The sequence below is a fragment of the Bubalus kerabau genome, unplaced genomic scaffold, assembly GCF_029407905.1.
Source record: "Bubalus kerabau isolate K-KA32 ecotype Philippines breed swamp buffalo unplaced genomic scaffold, PCC_UOA_SB_1v2 scaffold_40, whole genome shotgun sequence".
NCBI classification, from domain to species: domain Eukaryota; kingdom Metazoa; phylum Chordata; class Mammalia; order Artiodactyla; family Bovidae; genus Bubalus; species Bubalus kerabau.
The window spans coordinates 3,231,293-3,252,514 of record NW_026577894.1 but is presented as its reverse complement, the minus strand read 5'-3'; the positions used below and the strand labels follow the sequence as shown (position 1 = coordinate 3,252,514).

At 57.5% G+C, this 21,222-nt stretch overlaps 7 pseudogenes; all 7 read right to left on the bottom strand.

The window, feature by feature from the left end:
- Positions 1–132: 132 nt before the first annotated feature.
- Positions 133–252, bottom strand: LOC129640799 (uncharacterized; annotated as a pseudogene).
- Positions 253–3,511: 3,259 nt separating this feature from the next.
- Positions 3,512–3,631, bottom strand: LOC129640798 (uncharacterized; annotated as a pseudogene).
- A 3,264-nt stretch (positions 3,632–6,895) lies between these two features.
- On the bottom strand, positions 6,896–7,015 carry LOC129640797 (uncharacterized; annotated as a pseudogene).
- Positions 7,016–10,274: 3,259 nt separating this feature from the next.
- On the bottom strand, positions 10,275–10,394 carry LOC129640796 (uncharacterized; annotated as a pseudogene).
- A 3,264-nt stretch (positions 10,395–13,658) lies between these two features.
- On the bottom strand, positions 13,659–13,778 carry LOC129640795 (uncharacterized; annotated as a pseudogene).
- A 3,267-nt stretch (positions 13,779–17,045) lies between these two features.
- LOC129640792 (uncharacterized) lies at positions 17,046–17,165 on the bottom strand (annotated as a pseudogene).
- Positions 17,166–20,432: 3,267 nt separating this feature from the next.
- Positions 20,433–20,552, bottom strand: LOC129640791 (uncharacterized; annotated as a pseudogene).
- Between the last annotated feature and the right edge of the window lie 670 nt (positions 20,553–21,222).

Sequence of the window (21,222 nt, the reverse complement as noted above, 5' to 3'; positions counted from 1 at the left end):
CCGGCCACCCACTCACTCCCCCCGCCCCGGGAGGGGCTGGGGCTGCGGGGGTGGCGGGGGGGCGAGGGGGGTGTGGGTCCAAGAATTGGGACGCGGGGCGGGGGCTAAAGGACCTCTTCTGGTAGGCAAAAAAGCCTCCAGCACCCGGAATTCCCAGGTGGTCTCCCATCCAAGATACTAAACAGGCCCGACCCTGCTTAGCTTCCGAGATCAGACGAGATCGGGCGCCTTCAGGCCGGTAGGGCCGGAGACGGACGCGGCCGCCGCGGGGCGCCCTAAGAGCCTTGCGCTTCGCCTCCCTTTCGCTCTGACCTGCAGGTCGGGCCAACGGGCCGCCCCTCTCCTCGGGGGGCCGTGCTGTACTTGAGCCGCACGACCCGCGACCGCACTCCAGCCTGCTGACGCCGGCCCGGCCCCCGAACACCGCCAACACCAGACCAGCAACCGCCTGGCCGGGCCCGGGGGCCCGATGGGCTTCCAGGACCCCCCAGTGACCGGGAGGGCGTGCGTGCGTGCGCGCGGGGCCTGGGGGGTGGGCTGAGGGGTGCGGAGGTCTCGGCGCCCTCCCACCCCCGGCCACTCCAGACCCGGCCGCGCTGGCTGAGCGGGGCCTCCCCCCCCCCCATCCCCTTCGCTGCTCAGGGCCGCGCGACCCCGGAGGTGTCGGTCTTCGGGGCCCGCCGCCTCCCGATCCCCGCGGCCCGGGGGCCTCTGAACCTCCTGCGGGCCTAGGCGCAGCGAATCTTGAGCGCCCAACTTGCCCGGCACCTGCCCGCTGCCCAAACCCACCGGGAGCCACGGAGGCGCGGTCGACCGGAGCGCCTCAGCCCCGCCCCTTTGCCCTACCGAGGCGCCCCCCTTGTCCCCACGCCGCCCGCCAAGCACCCGAACTTCCTGAGAGAGCAGACGAACCACAGGCAGGCACACAGACAGACAGACAGACAGACAGACACACACACACACACACACACACACACGAGTGTGGTCTTTGGAAATACTTCTGTTCGTAGTTGCTGGGTTGAGCCCAACTCTTGTAGGACCCATGGAGTGCGGCCCATCAGGCTCCTCTGTCCGTGGCATTTCCCAGGCGAGAATACTGGAGTGGGTTGCCATTACCTTCTCCAGGGGATCTTCCCGACCCAGGGATCAAACCCGAGTCTCCTGCGGGCTGATGCCTTGCCATCTGAACCAGCACATTGCGAATTCCCTAGGCAAAATACAAAGAAAAGAGCTCGTGTGCTACTAAGTGGAAAGATGATTGAAGAAACAGAAGGTGTCCTTTGTTGGTATCTTTGAATCTTTCTTTAGTTTTCGTTCATTTTTACTCTTAAGGCTACTTGAACAAGGCAAGAGAGAAACCCCAGAACTGAAAAGCAGTTGACTTTTTTGAAAGAAACCTGTGCAGGTTAAGCACTCTTCGTTTTTGAGAGATGGTGAAACGCAAAATCTTGATTCAACACATATGACTTTGGTGAACTTTATTTCAAATCTCCATGATGAACCCCTAAGGCGTCCAGGAAGAAAGAAGTAGAGCGGGAGACAAAAAGAGCAACCTTTCCCCTTGGCGCCATCCCAACCAGCTGCTTAGTTCCTTCATCTCATGGACTACCATCTGGGCTTATCTGGTTTGTCTGATTCTTGTTTCGGGGCCCGTTTCTAGTCACAAGGCTGTCAACAGTGGGGGGTGGGGTGGGGTGGGGGGGAAGCCCTTCTTTCCATTCCACATGAGACCCAGTGGACAATCCAGGCCCTGGCCACTGCATAGAGCGTGCAGCAACAATATCAACGGTGATGCTGGTTAACAACGCAGATTCCTGGAATCCACTCCGTTGGCTACTGAGTGTGTGCGGTGGTGGTCTGGAACCTATACCTGGAAGCTTTCTTGATGATTGCAAATGACACCAAAGTCCGAGGACGATGGAAGATCTTCACGTTTCTGCAAGAGCCACACACCTCCAGAAGGAACCACAAGACTTGCCTGACATGGTCAAGGTCTAAGTATTGGACTACACGTCGGAAGGTCTCCACCTTTGCTATGGAAGTCAAACGATCTTTCTTGGAAATGAAAATGGATCACACTGAACGTTCACATTCTTCTAGAGCATTTGAAAAGCCCTAAACTGTAGAAATCTGCTGTACGAGTTCCTTGAAAGCAAGAACCCATACTGATGGATATGTCTTAATGCCTTAGATTGTGCCTTGAATATAGCGTACACATGAACCCAGGAAAGGAAAGAATGGAATCGCCAAATATACAAAGAGATCAAAAGTGCCGAGCCAAGTGACACCTTGAGGCGTCCAAGAACTTTTCTGTCTTTCACACACTAAGTAAATCCTGAGCACCTACGATGAGCTGGGAGGCATGTAATAAGTTTCTGGATCTAGAAGGCGGAGAGAAGCAGACACAGAGTTCCTGCTTTCACTGAGACGAATCTAATGATACATCACAGGCAGATCCTTTGAGAACTTGTCGAGGGGCCTCTACCCTCACCAAAACCTGGGTGTCAGGGAAGGCTTTTCAGAGTAACCATTGCGTTGAGGTCCATAGGTTGAACCTACGTAAACCAGGGTTGAGATGCAGGAAGAATTTCAGGCAGGGAAAACAGCATCCTGGAAGTCTACGTGACCAGGGAACCTTAGGACGTTCAAGAAATGAAAATGCCCTATGGGATGGAAGCCAAAGAGTGCAGAGGGCATTCCAGGGAAAAGACATCCGAGAAGAACGTGAGGAGCAGGCATGAAGGGAATTGGTCGTATCTTCAATATGATGGGAAAATACAAGAGCCGTTGGAGCAGGATGGTGACAGAATTGCATCTGCATTTCCAAACGGTCATCTTGCTCCACGTCACTAATGATTGGAGAGACTCAACTCCAAACGCCAAGGAGGGACCACTTCGCCCGAGTCCGATTGGGCCTCATTGCAATGTCTGTCCATAGCAGATGCTGGAGAAGCTGTGGAGCAAAGGGAACTCTCCTCCACGCTGAGTAGGAATGGGAGTTGGTACAGCCGGGATGGAAAAGAGTATGGAGGTTCGCGAAGGAACTAAAAGTAGAAGTAGCCTATGGTTCAGCAGTCCCACTCCCAGGCATAGATCCACCCCCAGTACAAGCCAACAAGCCAGATGCCCCGTTTGGGCACATCGATCTGTGCGCGCGCTCGCATGCGCATGCGCGATCGCCTGCGAGGCTGGGGGTGGGGCGGGGGCTGGGGCTCTGGCTGGAGTCGGTGCAAGCCCCGGGATTGCCTGAGGCAAGCCAAAGGAGCCCCAGAGGGAGACGGGACGGCCGGTCGTCTGGTTTCCTGAAAGCCGAATGCGAATGCGGAGGGGCTCGCGGGCCGCGGGGAGGCAACCCAGGTCTGCAGCGGGAGTCGGGGCCCCGGCCACCCACTCACTCCCCCCGCCCCGGGAGGGGCTGGGGCTGCGGGGGTGGCGGGGGGGCGAGGGGGGTGTGGGTCCAAGAATTGGGACGCGGGGCGGGGGCTAAAGGACCTCTTCTGGTAGGCAAAAAAGCCTCCAGCACCCGGAATTCCCAGGTGGTCTCCCATCCAAGATACTAAACAGGCCCGACCCTGCTTAGCTTCCGAGATCAGACGAGATCGGGCGCCTTCAGGCCGGTAGGGCCGGAGACGGACGCGGCCGCCGCGGGGCGCCCTAAGAGCCTTGCGCTTCGCCTCCCTTTCGCTCTGACCTGCAGGTCGGGCCAACGGGCCGCCCCTCTCCTCGGGGGGCCGTGCTGTACTTGAGCCGCACGACCCGCGACCGCACTCCAGCCTGCTGACGCCGGCCCGGCCCCCGAACACCGCCAACACCAGACCAGCAACCGCCTGGCCGGGCCCGGGGGCCCGATGGGCTTCCAGGACCCCCCAGTGACCGGGAGGGCGTGCGTGCGTGCGCGCGGGGCCTGGGGGGTGGGCTGAGGGGTGCGGAGGTCTCGGCGCCCTCCCACCCCCGGCCACTCCAGACCCGGCCGCGCTGGCTGAGCGGGGCCTCCCCCCCCCCCATCCCCTTCGCTGCTCAGGGCCGCGCGACCCCGGAGGTGTCGGTCTTCGGGGCCCGCCGCCTCCCGATCCCCGCGGCCCGGGGGCCTCTGAACCTCCTGCGGGCCTAGGCGCAGCGAATCTTGAGCGCCCAACTTGCCCGGCACCTGCCCGCTGCCCAAACCCACCGGGAGCCACGGAGGCGCGGTCGACCGGAGCGCCTCAGCCCCGCCCCTTTGCCCTACCGAGGCGCCCCCCTTGTCCCCACGCCGCCCGCCAAGCACCCGAACTTCCTGAGAGAGCAGACGAACCACAGGCAGGCACACAGACAGACAGACAGACAGACAGACACACACACACACACACACACACACACGAGTGTGGTCTTTGGAAATACTTCTGTTCGTAGTTGCTGGGTTGAGCCCAACTCTTGTAGGACCCATGGAGTGCGGCCCATCAGGCTCCTCTGTCCGTGGCATTTCCCAGGCGAGAATACTGGAGTGGGTTGCCATTACCTTCTCCAGGGGATCTTCCCGACCCAGGGATCAAACCCGAGTCTCCTGCGGGCTGATGCCTTGCCATCTGAACCAGCACATTGCGAATTCCCTAGGCAAAATACAAAGAAAAGAGCTCGTGTGCTACTAAGTGGAAAGATGATTGAAGAAACAGAAGGTGTCCTTTGTTGGTATCTTTGAATCTTTCTTTAGTTTTCGTTCATTTTTACTCTTAAGGCTACTTGAACAAGGCAAGAGAGAAACCCCAGAACTGAAAAGCAGTTGACTTTTTTGAAAGAAACCTGTGCAGGTTAAGCACTCTTCGTTTTTGAGAGATGGTGAAACGCAAAATCTTGATTCAACACATATGACTTTGGTGAACTTTATTTCAAATCTCCATGATGAACCCCTAAGGCGTCCAGGAAGAAAGAAGTAGAGCGGGAGACAAAAAGAGCAACCTTTCCCCTTGGCGCCATCCCAACCAGCTGCTTAGTTCCTTCATCTCATGGACTACCATCTGGGCTTATCTGGTTTGTCTGATTCTTGTTTCGGGGCCCGTTTCTAGTCACAAGGCTGTCAACAGTGGGGGGTGGGGTGGGGTGGGGGGGAAGCCCTTCTTTCCATTCCACATGAGACCCAGTGGACAATCCAGGCCCTGGCCACTGCATAGAGCGTGCAGCAACAATATCAACGGTGATGCTGGTTAACAACGCAGATTCCTGGAATCCACTCCGTTGGCTACTGAGTGTGTGCGGTGGTGGTCTGGAACCTATACCTGGAAGCTTTCTTGATGATTGCAAATGACACCAAAGTCCGAGGACGATGGAAGATCTTCACGTTTCTGCAAGAGCCACACACCTCCAGAAGGAACCACAAGACTTGCCTGACATGGTCAAGGTCTAAGTATTGGACTACACGTCGGAAGGTCTCCACCTTTGCTATGGAAGTCAAACGATCTTTCTTGCAAATGAAAATGGATCACACTGAACGTTCACATTCTTCTAGAGCATTTGAAAAGCCCTAAACTGTAGAAATCTGCTGTACGAGTTCCTTGAAAGCAAGAACCCATACTGATGGATATGTCTTAATGCCTTAGATTGTGCCTTGAATATAGCGTACACATGAACCCAGGAAAGGAAAGAATGGAATCGCCAAATATACAAAGAGATCAAAAGTGCCGAGCCAAGTGACACCTTGAGGCGTCCAAGAACTTTTCTGTCTTTCACACACTAAGTAAATCCTGAGCACCTACGATGAGCTGGGAGGCATGTAATAAGTTTCTGGATCTAGAAGGCGGAGAGAAGCAGACACAGAGTTCCTGCTTTCACTGAGACGAATCTAATGATACATCACAGGCAGATCCTTTGAGAACTTGTCGAGGGGCCTCTACCCTCACCAAAACCTGGGTGTCAGGGAAGGCTTTTCAGAGTAACCATTGCGTTGAGGTCCATAGGTTGAACCTACGTAAACCAGGGTTGAGATGCAGGAAGAATTTCAGGCAGGGAAAACAGCATCCTGGAAGTCTACGTGACCAGGGAACCTTAGGACGTTCAAGAAATGAAAATGCCCTATGGGATGGAAGCCAAAGAGTGCAGAGGGCATTCCAGGGAAAAGACATCCGAGAAGAACGTGAGGAGCAGGCATGAAGGGAATTGGTCGTATCTTCAATATGATGGGAAAATACAAGAGCCGTTGGAGCAGGATGGTGACAGAATTGCATCTGCATTTCCAAACGGTCATCTTGCTCCACGTCACTAATGATTGGAGAGACTCAACTCCAAACGCCAAGGAGGGACCACTTCGCCCGAGTCCGATTGGGCCTCATTGCAATGTCTGTCCATAGCAGATGCTGGAGAAGCTGTGGAGCAAAGGGAACTCTCCTCCACGCTGAGTAGGAATGGGAGTTGGTACAGCCGGGATGGAAAAGAGTATGGAGGTTCGCGAAGGAACTAAAAGTAGAAGTAGCCTATGGTTCAGCAGTCCCACTCCCAGGCATAGATCCACCCCCAGTACAAGCCAACAAGCCAGATGCCCCGTTTGGGCACATCGATCTGTGCGCGCGCTCGCATGCGCATGCGCGATCGCCTGCGAGGCTGGGGGTGGGGCGGGGGCTGGGGCTCTGGCTGGAGTCGGTGCAAGCCCCGGGATTGCCTGAGGCAAGCCAAAGGAGCCCCAGAGGGAGACGGGACGGCCGGGCCGGTCGTCTGGTTTCCTGAAAGCCGAATGCGAATGCGGAGGGGCTCGCGGGCCGCGGGGAGGCAACCCAGGTCTGCAGCGGGAGTCGGGGCCCCGGCCACCCACTCACTCCCCCCGCCCCGGGAGGGGCTGGGGCTGCGGGGGTGGCGGGGGGGCGAGGGGGGTGTGGGTCCAAGAATTGGGACGCGGGGCGGGGGCTAAAGGACCTCTTCTGGTAGGCAAAAAAGCCTCCAGCACCCGGAATTCCCAGGTGGTCTCCCATCCAAGATACTAAACAGGCCCGACCCTGCTTAGCTTCCGAGATCAGACGAGATCGGGCGCCTTCAGGCCGGTAGGGCCGGAGACGGACGCGGCCGCCGCGGGGCGCCCTAAGAGCCTTGCGCTTCGCCTCCCTTTCGCTCTGACCTGCAGGTCGGGCCAACGGGCCGCCCCTCTCCTCGGGGGGCCGTGCTGTACTTGAGCCGCACGACCCGCGACCGCACTCCAGCCTGCTGACGCCGGCCCGGCCCCCGAACACCGCCAACACCAGACCAGCAACCGCCTGGCCGGGCCCGGGGGCCCGATGGGCTTCCAGGACCCCCCAGTGACCGGGAGGGCGTGCGTGCGTGCGCGCGGGGCCTGGGGGGTGGGCTGAGGGGTGCGGAGGTCTCGGCGCCCTCCCACCCCCGGCCACTCCAGACCCGGCCGCGCTGGCTGAGCGGGGCCTCCCCCCCCCCCATCCCCTTCGCTGCTCAGGGCCGCGCGACCCCGGAGGTGTCGGTCTTCGGGGCCCGCCGCCTCCCGATCCCCGCGGCCCGGGGGCCTCTGAACCTCCTGCGGGCCTAGGCGCAGCGAATCTTGAGCGCCCAACTTGCCCGGCACCTGCCCGCTGCCCAAACCCACCGGGAGCCACGGAGGCGCGGTCGACCGGAGCGCCTCAGCCCCGCCCCTTTGCCCTACCGAGGCGCCCCCCTTGTCCCCACGCCGCCCGCCAAGCACCCGAACTTCCTGAGAGAGCAGACGAACCACAGGCAGGCACACAGACAGACAGACAGACAGACAGACACACACACACACACACACACACACACGAGTGTGGTCTTTGGAAATACTTCTGTTCGTAGTTGCTGGGTTGAGCCCAACTCTTGTAGGACCCATGGAGTGCGGCCCATCAGGCTCCTCTGTCCGTGGCATTTCCCAGGCGAGAATACTGGAGTGGGTTGCCATTACCTTCTCCAGGGGATCTTCCCGACCCAGGGATCAAACCCGAGTCTCCTGCGGGCTGATGCCTTGCCATCTGAACCAGCACATTGCGAATTCCCTAGGCAAAATACAAAGAAAAGAGCTCGTGTGCTACTAAGTGGAAAGATGATTGAAGAAACAGAAGGTGTCCTTTGTTGGTATCTTTGAATCTTTCTTTAGTTTTCGTTCATTTTTACTCTTAAGGCTACTTGAACAAGGCAAGAGAGAAACCCCAGAACTGAAAAGCAGTTGACTTTTTTGAAAGAAACCTGTGCAGGTTAAGCACTCTTCGTTTTTGAGAGATGGTGAAACGCAAAATCTTGATTCAACACATATGACTTTGGTGAACTTTATTTCAAATCTCCATGATGAACCCCTAAGGCGTCCAGGAAGAAAGAAGTAGAGCGGGAGACAAAAAGAGCAACCTTTCCCCTTGGCGCCATCCCAACCAGCTGCTTAGTTCCTTCATCTCATGGACTACCATCTGGGCTTATCTGGTTTGTCTGATTCTTGTTTCGGGGCCCGTTTCTAGTCACAAGGCTGTCAACAGTGGGGGGTGGGGTGGGGTGGGGGGGAAGCCCTTCTTTCCATTCCACATGAGACCCAGTGGACAATCCAGGCCCTGGCCACTGCATAGAGCGTGCAGCAACAATATCAACGGTGATGCTGGTTAACAACGCAGATTCCTGGAATCCACTCCGTTGGCTACTGAGTGTGTGCGGTGGTGGTCTGGAACCTATACCTGGAAGCTTTCTTGATGATTGCAAATGACACCAAAGTCCGAGGACGATGGAAGATCTTCACGTTTCTGCAAGAGCCACACACCTCCAGAAGGAACCACAAGACTTGCCTGACATGGTCAAGGTCTAAGTATTGGACTACACGTCGGAAGGTCTCCACCTTTGCTATGGAAGTCAAACGATCTTTCTTGGAAATGAAAATGGATCACACTGAACGTTCACATTCTTCTAGAGCATTTGAAAAGCCCTAAACTGTAGAAATCTGCTGTACGAGTTCCTTGAAAGCAAGAACCCATACTGATGGATATGTCTTAATGCCTTAGATTGTGCCTTGAATATAGCGTACACATGAACCCAGGAAAGGAAAGAATGGAATCGCCAAATATACAAAGAGATCAAAAGTGCCGAGCCAAGTGACACCTTGAGGCGTCCAAGAACTTTTCTGTCTTTCACACACTAAGTAAATCCTGAGCACCTACGATGAGCTGGGAGGCATGTAATAAGTTTCTGGATCTAGAAGGCGGAGAGAAGCAGACACAGAGTTCCTGCTTTCACTGAGACGAATCTAATGATACATCACAGGCAGATCCTTTGAGAACTTGTCGAGGGGCCTCTACCCTCACCAAAACCTGGGTGTCAGGGAAGGCTTTTCAGAGTAACCATTGCGTTGAGGTCCATAGGTTGAACCTACGTAAACCAGGGTTGAGATGCAGGAAGAATTTCAGGCAGGGAAAACAGCATCCTGGAAGTCTACGTGACCAGGGAACCTTAGGACGTTCAAGAAATGAAAATGCCCTATGGGATGGAAGCCAAAGAGTGCAGAGGGCATTCCAGGGAAAAGACATCCGAGAAGAACGTGAGGAGCAGGCATGAAGGGAATTGGTCGTATCTTCAATATGATGGGAAAATACAAGAGCCGTTGGAGCAGGATGGTGACAGAATTGCATCTGCATTTCCAAACGGTCATCTTGCTCCACGTCACTAATGATTGGAGAGACTCAACTCCAAACGCCAAGGAGGGACCACTTCGCCCGAGTCCGATTGGGCCTCATTGCAATGTCTGTCCATAGCAGATGCTGGAGAAGCTGTGGAGCAAAGGGAACTCTCCTCCACGCTGAGTAGGAATGGGAGTTGGTACAGCCGGGATGGAAAAGAGTATGGAGGTTCGCGAAGGAACTAAAAGTAGAAGTAGCCTATGGTTCAGCAGTCCCACTCCCAGGCATAGATCCACCCCCAGTACAAGCCAACAAGCCAGATGCCCCGTTTGGGCACATCGATCTGTGCGCGCGCTCGCATGCGCATGCGCGATCGCCTGCGAGGCTGGGGGTGGGGCGGGGGCTGGGGCTCTGGCTGGAGTCGGTGCAAGCCCCGGGATTGCCTGAGGCAAGCCAAAGGAGCCCCAGAGGGAGACGGGACGGCCGGTCGTCTGGTTTCCTGAAAGCCGAATGCGAATGCGGAGGGGCTCGCGGGCCGCGGGGAGGCAACCCAGGTCTGCAGCGGGAGTCGGGGCCCCGGCCACCCACTCACTCCCCCCGCCCCGGGAGGGGCTGGGGCTGCGGGGGTGGCGGGGGGGCGAGGGGGGTGTGGGTCCAAGAATTGGGACGCGGGGCGGGGGCTAAAGGACCTCTTCTGGTAGGCAAAAAAGCCTCCAGCACCCGGAATTCCCAGGTGGTCTCCCATCCAAGATACTAAACAGGCCCGACCCTGCTTAGCTTCCGAGATCAGACGAGATCGGGCGCCTTCAGGCCGGTAGGGCCGGAGACGGACGCGGCCGCCGCGGGGCGCCCTAAGAGCCTTGCGCTTCGCCTCCCTTTCGCTCTGACCTGCAGGTCGGGCCAACGGGCCGCCCCTCTCCTCGGGGGGCCGTGCTGTACTTGAGCCGCACGACCCGCGACCGCACTCCAGCCTGCTGACGCCGGCCCGGCCCCCGAACACCGCCAACACCAGACCAGCAACCGCCTGGCCGGGCCCGGGGGCCCGATGGGCTTCCAGGACCCCCCAGTGACCGGGAGGGCGTGCGTGCGTGCGCGCGGGGCCTGGGGGGTGGGCTGAGGGGTGCGGAGGTCTCGGCGCCCTCCCACCCCCGGCCACTCCAGACCCGGCCGCGCTGGCTGAGCGGGGCCTCCCCCCCCCCCATCCCCTTCGCTGCTCAGGGCCGCGCGACCCCGGAGGTGTCGGTCTTCGGGGCCCGCCGCCTCCCGATCCCCGCGGCCCGGGGGCCTCTGAACCTCCTGCGGGCCTAGGCGCAGCGAATCTTGAGCGCCCAACTTGCCCGGCACCTGCCCGCTGCCCAAACCCACCGGGAGCCACGGAGGCGCGGTCGACCGGAGCGCCTCAGCCCCGCCCCTTTGCCCTACCGAGGCGCCCCCCTTGTCCCCACGCCGCCCGCCAAGCACCCGAACTTCCTGAGAGAGCAGACGAACCACAGGCAGGCACACAGACAGACAGACAGACAGACAGACACACACACACACACACACACACACACGAGTGTGGTCTTTGGAAATACTTCTGTTCGTAGTTGCTGGGTTGAGCCCAACTCTTGTAGGACCCATGGAGTGCGGCCCATCAGGCTCCTCTGTCCGTGGCATTTCCCAGGCGAGAATACTGGAGTGGGTTGCCATTACCTTCTCCAGGGGATCTTCCCGACCCAGGGATCAAACCCGAGTCTCCTGCGGGCTGATGCCTTGCCATCTGAACCAGCACATTGCGAATTCCCTAGGCAAAATACAAAGAAAAGAGCTCGTGTGCTACTAAGTGGAAAGATGATTGAAGAAACAGAAGGTGTCCTTTGTTGGTATCTTTGAATCTTTCTTTAGTTTTCGTTCATTTTTACTCTTAAGGCTACTTGAACAAGGCAAGAGAGAAACCCCAGAACTGAAAAGCAGTTGACTTTTTTGAAAGAAACCTGTGCAGGTTAAGCACTCTTCGTTTTTGAGAGATGGTGAAACGCAAAATCTTGATTCAACACATATGACTTTGGTGAACTTTATTTCAAATCTCCATGATGAACCCCTAAGGCGTCCAGGAAGAAAGAAGTAGAGCGGGAGACAAAAAGAGCAACCTTTCCCCTTGGCGCCATCCCAACCAGCTGCTTAGTTCCTTCATCTCATGGACTACCATCTGGGCTTATCTGGTTTGTCTGATTCTTGTTTCGGGGCCCGTTTCTAGTCACAAGGCTGTCAACAGTGGGGGGTGGGGTGGGGTGGGGGGGAAGCCCTTCTTTCCATTCCACATGAGACCCAGTGGACAATCCAGGCCCTGGCCACTGCATAGAGCGTGCAGCAACAATATCAACGGTGATGCTGGTTAACAACGCAGATTCCTGGAATCCACTCCGTTGGCTACTGAGTGTGTGCGGTGGTGGTCTGGAACCTATACCTGGAAGCTTTCTTGATGATTGCAAATGACACCAAAGTCCGAGGACGATGGAAGATCTTCACGTTTCTGCAAGAGCCACACACCTCCAGAAGGAACCACAAGACTTGCCTGACATGGTCAAGGTCTAAGTATTGGACTACACGTCGGAAGGTCTCCACCTTTGCTATGGAAGTCAAACGATCTTTCTTGCAAATGAAAATGGATCACACTGAACGTTCACATTCTTCTAGAGCATTTGAAAAGCCCTAAACTGTAGAAATCTGCTGTACGAGTTCCTTGAAAGCAAGAACCCATACTGATGGATATGTCTTAATGCCTTAGATTGTGCCTTGAATATAGCGTACACATGAACCCAGGAAAGGAAAGAATGGAATCGCCAAATATACAAAGAGATCAAAAGTGCCGAGCCAAGTGACACCTTGAGGCGTCCAAGAACTTTTCTGTCTTTCACACACTAAGTAAATCCTGAGCACCTACGATGAGCTGGGAGGCATGTAATAAGTTTCTGGATCTAGAAGGCGGAGAGAAGCAGACACAGAGTTCCTGCTTTCACTGAGACGAATCTAATGATACATCACAGGCAGATCCTTTGAGAACTTGTCGAGGGGCCTCTACCCTCACCAAAACCTGGGTGTCAGGGAAGGCTTTTCAGAGTAACCATTGCGTTGAGGTCCATAGGTTGAACCTACGTAAACCAGGGTTGAGATGCAGGAAGAATTTCAGGCAGGGAAAACAGCATCCTGGAAGTCTACGTGACCAGGGAACCTTAGGACGTTCAAGAAATGAAAATGCCCTATGGGATGGAAGCCAAAGAGTGCAGAGGGCATTCCAGGGAAAAGACATCCGAGAAGAACGTGAGGAGCAGGCATGAAGGGAATTGGTCGTATCTTCAATATGATGGGAAAATACAAGAGCCGTTGGAGCAGGATGGTGACAGAATTGCATCTGCATTTCCAAACGGTCATCTTGCTCCACGTCACTAATGATTGGAGAGACTCAACTCCAAACGCCAAGGAGGGACCACTTCGCCCGAGTCCGATTGGGCCTCATTGCAATGTCTGTCCATAGCAGATGCTGGAGAAGCTGTGGAGCAAAGGGAACTCTCCTCCACGCTGAGTAGGAATGGGAGTTGGTACAGCCGGGATGGAAAAGAGTATGGAGGTTCGCGAAGGAACTAAAAGTAGAAGTAGCCTATGGTTCAGCAGTCCCACTCCCAGGCATAGATCCACCCCCAGTACAAGCCAACAAGCCAGATGCCCCGTTTGGGCACATCGATCTGTGCGCGCGCTCGCATGCGCATGCGCGATCGCCTGCGAGGCTGGGGGTGGGGCGGGGGCTGGGGCTCTGGCTGGAGTCGGTGCAAGCCCCGGGATTGCCTGAGGCAAGCCAAAGGAGCCCCAGAGGGAGACGGGACGGCCGGGCCGGTCGTCTGGTTTCCTGAAAGCCGAATGCGAATGCGGAGGGGCTCGCGGGCCGCGGGGAGGCAACCCAGGTCTGCAGCGGGAGTCGGGGCCCCGGCCACCCACTCACTCCCCCCGCCCCGGGAGGGGCTGGGGCTGCGGGGGTGGCGGGGGGGCGAGGGGGGTGTGGGTCCAAGAATTGGGACGCGGGGCGGGGGCTAAAGGACCTCTTCTGGTAGGCAAAAAAGCCTCCAGCACCCGGAATTCCCAGGTGGTCTCCCATCCAAGATACTAAACAGGCCCGACCCTGCTTAGCTTCCGAGATCAGACGAGATCGGGCGCCTTCAGGCCGGTAGGGCCGGAGACGGACGCGGCCGCCGCGGGGCGCCCTAAGAGCCTTGCGCTTCGCCTCCCTTTCGCTCTGACCTGCAGGTCGGGCCAACGGGCCGCCCCTCTCCTCGGGGGGCCGTGCTGTACTTGAGCCGCACGACCCGCGACCGCACTCCAGCCTGCTGACGCCGGCCCGGCCCCCGAACACCGCCAACACCAGACCAGCAACCGCCTGGCCGGGCCCGGGGGCCCGATGGGCTTCCAGGACCCCCCAGTGACCGGGAGGGCGTGCGTGCGTGCGCGCGGGGCCTGGGGGGTGGGCTGAGGGGTGCGGAGGTCTCGGCGCCCTCCCACCCCCGGCCACTCCAGACCCGGCCGCGCTGGCTGAGCGGGGCCTCCCCCCCCCCCCATCCCCTTCGCTGCTCAGGGCCGCGCGACCCCGGAGGTGTCGGTCTTCGGGGCCCGCCGCCTCCCGATCCCCGCGGCCCGGGGGCCTCTGAACCTCCTGCGGGCCTAGGCGCAGCGAATCTTGAGCGCCCAACTTGCCCGGCACCTGCCCGCTGCCCAAACCCACCGGGAGCCACGGAGGCGCGGTCGACCGGAGCGCCTCAGCCCCGCCCCTTTGCCCTACCGAGGCGCCCCCCTTGTCCCCACGCCGCCCGCCAAGCACCCGACCTTCCTGAGAGAGCAGACGAACCACAGGCAGGCACACAGACAGACAGACAGACAGACAGACACACACACACACACACACACACACACACGAGTGTGGTCTTTGGAAATACTTCTGTTCGTAGTTGCTGGGTTGAGCCCAACTCTTGTAGGACCCATGGAGTGCGGCCCATCAGGCTCCTCTGTCCGTGGCATTTCCCAGGCGAGAATACTGGAGTGGGTTGCCATTTCCTTCTCCAGGGGATCTTCCCGACCCAGGGATCAAACCCGAGTCTCCTGCGGGCGGATGCCTTGCCATCTGAACCAGCACATTGCGAATTCCCTAGGCAAAATACAAAGAAAAGAGCTCGTGTGCTACCAAGTGGAAAGATGATTGAAGAAACAGAAGGTGTCCTTTGTTGGTATCTTTGAATCTTTCTTTCGTTTTCGTTGATTTTTACTCTTAAGGCTACTTGAACAAGGCAAGAGAGAAACCCCAGAACTGAAAAGCAGTTGACTTTTTTGAAAGAAACCTGTGCAGGTTAAGCACTCTTCGTTTTTGAGAGATGGTGAAACTCAAAATCTTGATTCAACACATATGACTTTGGTGAACTTTATTTCAAATCTCCATGATGAACCCCTAAGGCGTCCAGGAAGAAAGAAGTAGAGCGGGAGACAAAAAGAGCAACCTTTCCCCTTGGCGCCATCCCAACCAGCTGCTTAGTTCCTTCATCTCATGGACTACCATCTGGGCTTATCTGGTTTGTCTGATTCTTGTTTCGGGGCCCGTTTCTAGTCACAAGGCTGTCAACAGTGGGGGGTGGGGTGGGGTGGGGGGGAAGCCCTTCTTTCCATTCCACATGAGACCCAGTGGACAATCCAGGCCCTGGCCACTGCATAGAGCGTGCAGCAACAATATCAACGGTGATGCTGGTTAACAACGCAGATTCCTGGAATCCACTCCGTTGGCTACTGAGTGTGTGCGGTGGTGGTCTGGAACCTATACCTGGAAGCTTTCTTGATGATTGCAAATGACACCAAAGTCCGAGGACGATGGAAGATCTTCACGTTTCTGCAAGAGCCACACACCTCCAGAAGGAACCACAAGACTTGCCTGACATGGTCAAGGTCTAAGTATTGGACTACACGTCGGAAGGTCTCCACCTTTGCTATGGAAGTCAAACGATCTTTCTTGGAAATGAAAATGGATCACACTGAACGTTCACATTCTTCTAGAGCATTTGAAAAGCCCTAAACTGTAGAAATCTGCTGTACGAGTTCCTTGAAAGCAAGAACCCATACTGATGGATATGTCTTAATGCCTTAGATTGTGCCTTGAATATAGCGTACACATGAACCCAGGAAAGGAAAGAATGGAATCGCCAAGTATACAAAGAGATCAAAAGTGCCGAGCCAAGTGACACCTTGAGGCGTCCAAGAACTTTTCTGTCTTTCACACACTAAGTAAATCCTGAGCACCTACGATGAGCTGGGAGGCATGTAATAAGTTTCTGGATCTAGAAGGCGGAGAGAAGCAGACACAGAGTTCCTGCTTTCACTGAGACGAATCTAATGATACATCACAGGCAGATCCTTTGAGAACTTGTCGAGGGGCCTCTACCCTCACCAAAACCTGGGTGTCAGGGAAGGCTTTTCAGAGTAACCATTGCGTTGAGGTCCATAGGTTGAACCTACGTAAACCAGGGTTGAGATGCAGGAAGAATTTCAGGCAGGGAAAACAGCATCCTGGAAGTCTACGTGACCAGGGAACCTTAGGACGTTCAAGAAATGAAAATGCCCTATGGGATGGAAGCCAAAGAGTGCAGAGGGCATTCCAGGGAAAAGACATCCGAGAAGAACGTGAGGAGCAGGCATGAAGGGAATTGGTCGTATCTTCAATATGATGGGAAAATACAAGAGCCGTTGGAGCAGGATGGTGACAGAATTGCATCTGCATTTCCAAACGGTCATCTTGCTCCACGTCACTAATGATTGGAGAGACTCAACTCCAAACGCCAAGGAGGGACCACTTCGCCCGAGTCCGATTGGGCCTCATTGCAATGTCTGTCCATAGCAGATGCTGGAGAAGCTGTGGAGCAAAGGGAACTCTCCTCCACGCTGAGTAGGAATGGGAGTTGGTACAGCCGGGATGGAAAAGAGTATGGAGGTTCGCGAAGGAACTAAAAGTAGAAGTAGCCTATGGTTCAGCAGTCCCACTCCCAGGCATAGATCCACCCCCAGTACAAGCCAACAAGCCAGATGCCCCGTTTGGGCACATCGATCTGTGCGCGCGCTCGCATGCGCATGCGCGATCGCCTGCGAGGCTGGGGGTGGGGCGGGGGCTGGGGCTCTGGCTGGAGTCGGTGCAAGCCCCGGGATTGCCTGAGGCAAGCCAAAGGAGCCCCAGAGGGAGACGGGACGGCCGGGCCGGTCGTCTGGTTTCCTGAAAGCCGAATGCGAATGCGGAGGGGCTCGCGGGCCGCGGGGAGGCAACCCAGGTCTGCAGCGGGAGTCGGGGCCCCGGCCACCCACTCACTCCCCCCGCCCCGGGAGGGGCTGGGGCTGCGGGGGTGGCGGGGGGGCGAGGGGGGTGTGGGTCCAAGAATTGGGACGCGGGGCGGGGGCTAAAGGACCTCTTCTGGTAGGCAAAAAAGCCTCCAGCACCCGGAATTCCCAGGTGGTCTCCCATCCAAGATACTAAACAGGCCCGACCCTGCTTAGCTTCCGAGATCAGACGAGATCGGGCGCCTTCAGGCCGGTAGGGCCGGAGACGGACGCGGCCGCCGCGGGGCGCCCTAAGAGCCTTGCGCTTCGCCTCCCTTTCGCTCTGACCTGCAGGTCGGGCCAACGGGCCGCCCCTCTCCTCGGGGGGCCGTGCTGTACTTGAGCCGCACGACCCGCGACCGCACTCCAGCCTGCTGACGCCGGCCCGGCCCCCGAACACCGCCAACACCAGACCAGCAACCGCCTGGCCGGGCCCGGGGGCCCGATGGGCTTCCAGGACCCCCCAGTGACCGGGAGGGCGTGCGTGCGTGCGCGCGGGGCCTGGGGGGTGGGCTGAGGGGTGCGGAGGTCTCGGCGCCCTCCCACCCCCGGCCACTCCAGACCCGGCCGCGCTGGCTGAGCGGGGCCTCCCCCCCCCCCCATCCCCTTCGCTGCTCAGGGCCGCGCGACCCCGGAGGTGTCGGTCTTCGGGGCCCGCCGCCTCCCGATCCCCGCGGCCCGGGGGCCTCTGAACCTCCTGCGGGCCTAGGCGCAGCGAATCTTGAGCGCCCAACTTGCCCGGCACCTGCCCGCTGCCCAAACCCACCGGGAGCCACGGAGGCGCGGTCGACCGGAGCGCCTCAGCCCCGCCCCTTTGCCCTACCGAGGCGCCCCCCTTGTCCCCACGCCGCCCGCCAAGCACCCGACCTTCCTGAGAGAGCAGACGAACCACAGGCAGGCACACAGACAGACAGACAGACAGACAGACACACACACACACACACACACACACACACGAGTGTGGTCTTTGGAAATACTTCTGTTCGTAGTTGCTGGGTTGAGCCCAACTCTTGTAGGACCCATGGAGTGCGGCCCATCAGGCTCCTCTGTCCGTGGCATTTCCCAGGCGAGAATACTGGAGTGGGTTGCCATTTCCTTCTCCAGGGGATCTTCCCGACCCAGGGATCAAACCCGAGTCTCCTGCGGGCGGATGCCTTGCCATCTGAACCAGCACATTGCGAATTCCCTAGGCAAAATACAAAGAAAAGAGCTCGTGTGCTACCAAGTGGAAAGATGATTGAAGAAACAGAAGGTGTCCTTTGTTGGTATCTTTGAATCTTTCTTTCGTTTTCGTTGATTTTTACTCTTAAGGCTACTTGAACAAGGCAAGAGAGAAACCCCAGAACTGAAAAGCAGTTGACTTTTTTGAAAGAAACCTGTGCAGGTTAAGCACTCTTCGTTTTTGAGAGATGGTGAAACTCAAAATCTTGATTCAACACATATGACTTTGGTGAACTTTATTTCAAATCTCCATGATGAACCCCTAAGGCGTCCAGGAAGAAAGAAGTAGAGCGGGAGACAAAAAGAGCAACCTTTCCCCTTGGCGCCATCCCAACCAGCTGCTTAGTTCCTTCATCTCATGGACTACCATCTGGGCTTATCTGGTTTGTCTGATTCTTGTTTCGGGGCCCGTTTCTAGTCACAAGGCTGTCAACAGTGGGGGGTGGGGTGGGGTGGGGGGGAAGCCCTTCTTTCCATTCCACATGAGACCCAGTGGACAATCCAGGCCCTGGCCACTGCATAGAGCGTGCAGCAACAATATCAACGGTGATGCTGGTTAACAACGCAGATTCCTGGAATCCACTCCGTTGGCTACTGAGTGTGTGCGGTGGTGGTCTGGAACCTATACCTGGAAGCTTTCTTGATGATTGCAAATGACACCAAAGTCCGAGGACGATGGAAGATCTTCACGTTTCTGCAAGAGCCACACACCTCCAGAAGGAACCACAAGACTTGCCTGACATGGTCAAGGTCTAAGTATTGGACTACACGTCGGAAGGTCTCCACCTTTGCTATGGAAGTCAAACGATCTTTCTTGGAAATGAAAATGGATCACACTGAACGTTCACATTCTTCTAGAGCATTTGAAAAGCCCTAAACTGTAGAAATCTGCTGTACGAGTTCCTTGAAAGCAAGAACCCATACTGATGGATATGTCTTAATGCCTTAGATTGTGCCTTGAATATAGCGTACACATGAACCCAGGAAAGGAAAGAATGGAATCGCCAAGTATACAAAGAGATCAAAAGTGCCGAGCCAAGTGACACCTTGAGGCGTCCAAGAACTTTTCTGTCTTTCACACACTAAGTAAATCCTGAGCACCTACGATGAGCTGGGAGGCATGTAATAAGTTTCTGGATCTAGAAGGCGGAGAGAAGCAGACACAGAGTTCCTGCTTTCACTGAGACGAATCTAATGATACATCACAGGCAGATCCTTTGAGAACTTGTCGAGGGGCCTCTACCCTCACCAAAACCTGGGTGTCAGGGAAGGCTTTTCAGAGTAACCATTGCGTTGAGGTCCATAGGTTGAACCTACGTAAACCAGGGTTGAGATGCAGGAAGAATTTCAGGCAGGGAAAACAGCATCCTGGAAGTCTACGTGACCAGGGAACCTTAGGACGTTCAAGAAATGAAAATGCCCTATGGGATGGAAGCCAAAGAGTGCAGAGGGCATTCCAGGGAAAAGACATCCGAGAAGAACGTGAGGAGCAGGCATGAAGGGAATTGGTCGTATCTTCAATATGATGGGAAAATACAAGAGCCGTTGGAGCAGGATGGTGACAGAATTGCATCTGCATTTCCAAACGGTCATCTTGCTCCACGTCACTAATGATTGGAGAGACTCAACTCCAAACGCCAAGGAGGGACCACTTCGCCCGAGTCCGATTGGGCCTCATTGCAATGTCTGTCCATAGCAGATGCTGGAGAAGCTGTGGAGCAAAGGGAACTCTCCTCCACGCTGAGTAGGAATGGGAGTTGGTACAGCCGGGATGGAAAAGAGTATGGAGGTTCGCGAAGGAACTAAAAGTAGAAGTAGCCTATGGTTCAGCAGTCCCACTCCCAGGCATAGATCCACCCCCAGTACAAGCCAACAAGCCAGATGCCCCGTTTGGGCACATCGATCTGTGCGCGCGCTCGCATGCGCATGCGCGATCGCCTGCGAGGCTGGGGGTGGGGCGGGGGCTGGGGCTCTGGCTGGAGTCGGTGCAAGCCCCGGGATTGCCTGAGGCAAGCCAAAGGAGCCCCAGAGGGAGACGGGACGGCCGGGCCGGTCGTCTGGTTTCCTGAAAGCCGAATGCGAATGCGGAGGGGCTCGCGGGCCGCGGGGAGGCAACCCAGGTCTGCAGCGGGAGTCGGGGCCCCGGCCACCCACTCACTCCCCCCGCCCCGGGAGGGGCTGGGGCTGCGGGGGTGGCGGGGGGGCGAGGGGGGTGTGGGTCCAAGAATTGGGACGCGGGGCGGGGGCTAAAGGACCTCTTCTGGTAGGCAAAAAAGCCTCCAGCACCCGGAATTCCCAGGTGGTCTCCCATCCAAGATACTAAACAGGCCCGACCCTGCTTAGCTTCCGAGATCAGACGAGATCGGGCGCCTTCAGGCCGGTAGGGCCGGAGACGGACGCGGCCGCCGCGGGGCGCCCTAAGAGCCTTGCGCTTCGCCTCCCTTTCGCTCTGACCTGCAGGTCGGGCCAACGGGCCGCCCCTCTCCTCGGGGGGCCGTGCTGTACTTGAGCCGCACGACCCGCGACCGCACTCCAGCCTGCTGACGCCGGCCCGGCCCCCGAACACCGCCAACACCAGACCAGCAACCGCCTGGCCGGGCCCGGGGGCCCGATGGGCTTCCAGGACCCCCCAGTGACCGGGAGGGCGTGCGTGCGTGCGCGCGGGGCCTGGGGGGTGGGCTGAGGGGTGCGGAGGTCTCGGCGCCCTCCCACCCCCGGCCACTCCAGACCCGGCCGCGCTGGCTGAGCGGGGCCTCCCCCCCCCCCCATCCCCTTCGCTGCTCAGGGCCGCGCGACCCCGGAGGTGTCGGTCTTCGGGGCCCGCCGCCTCCCGATCCCCGCGGCCCGGGGGCCTCTGAACCTCCTGCGGGCCTAGGCGCAGCGAATCTTGAGCGCCCAACTTGCCCGGCACCTGCCCGCTGCCCAAACCCACCGGGAGCCACGGAGGCGCGGTCGACCGGAGCGCCTCAGCCCCGCCCCTTTGCCCTACCGAGGCGCCCCCCTTGTCCCCACGCCGCCCGCCAAGCACCCGACCTTCCTGAGAGAGCAGACGAACCACAGGCAG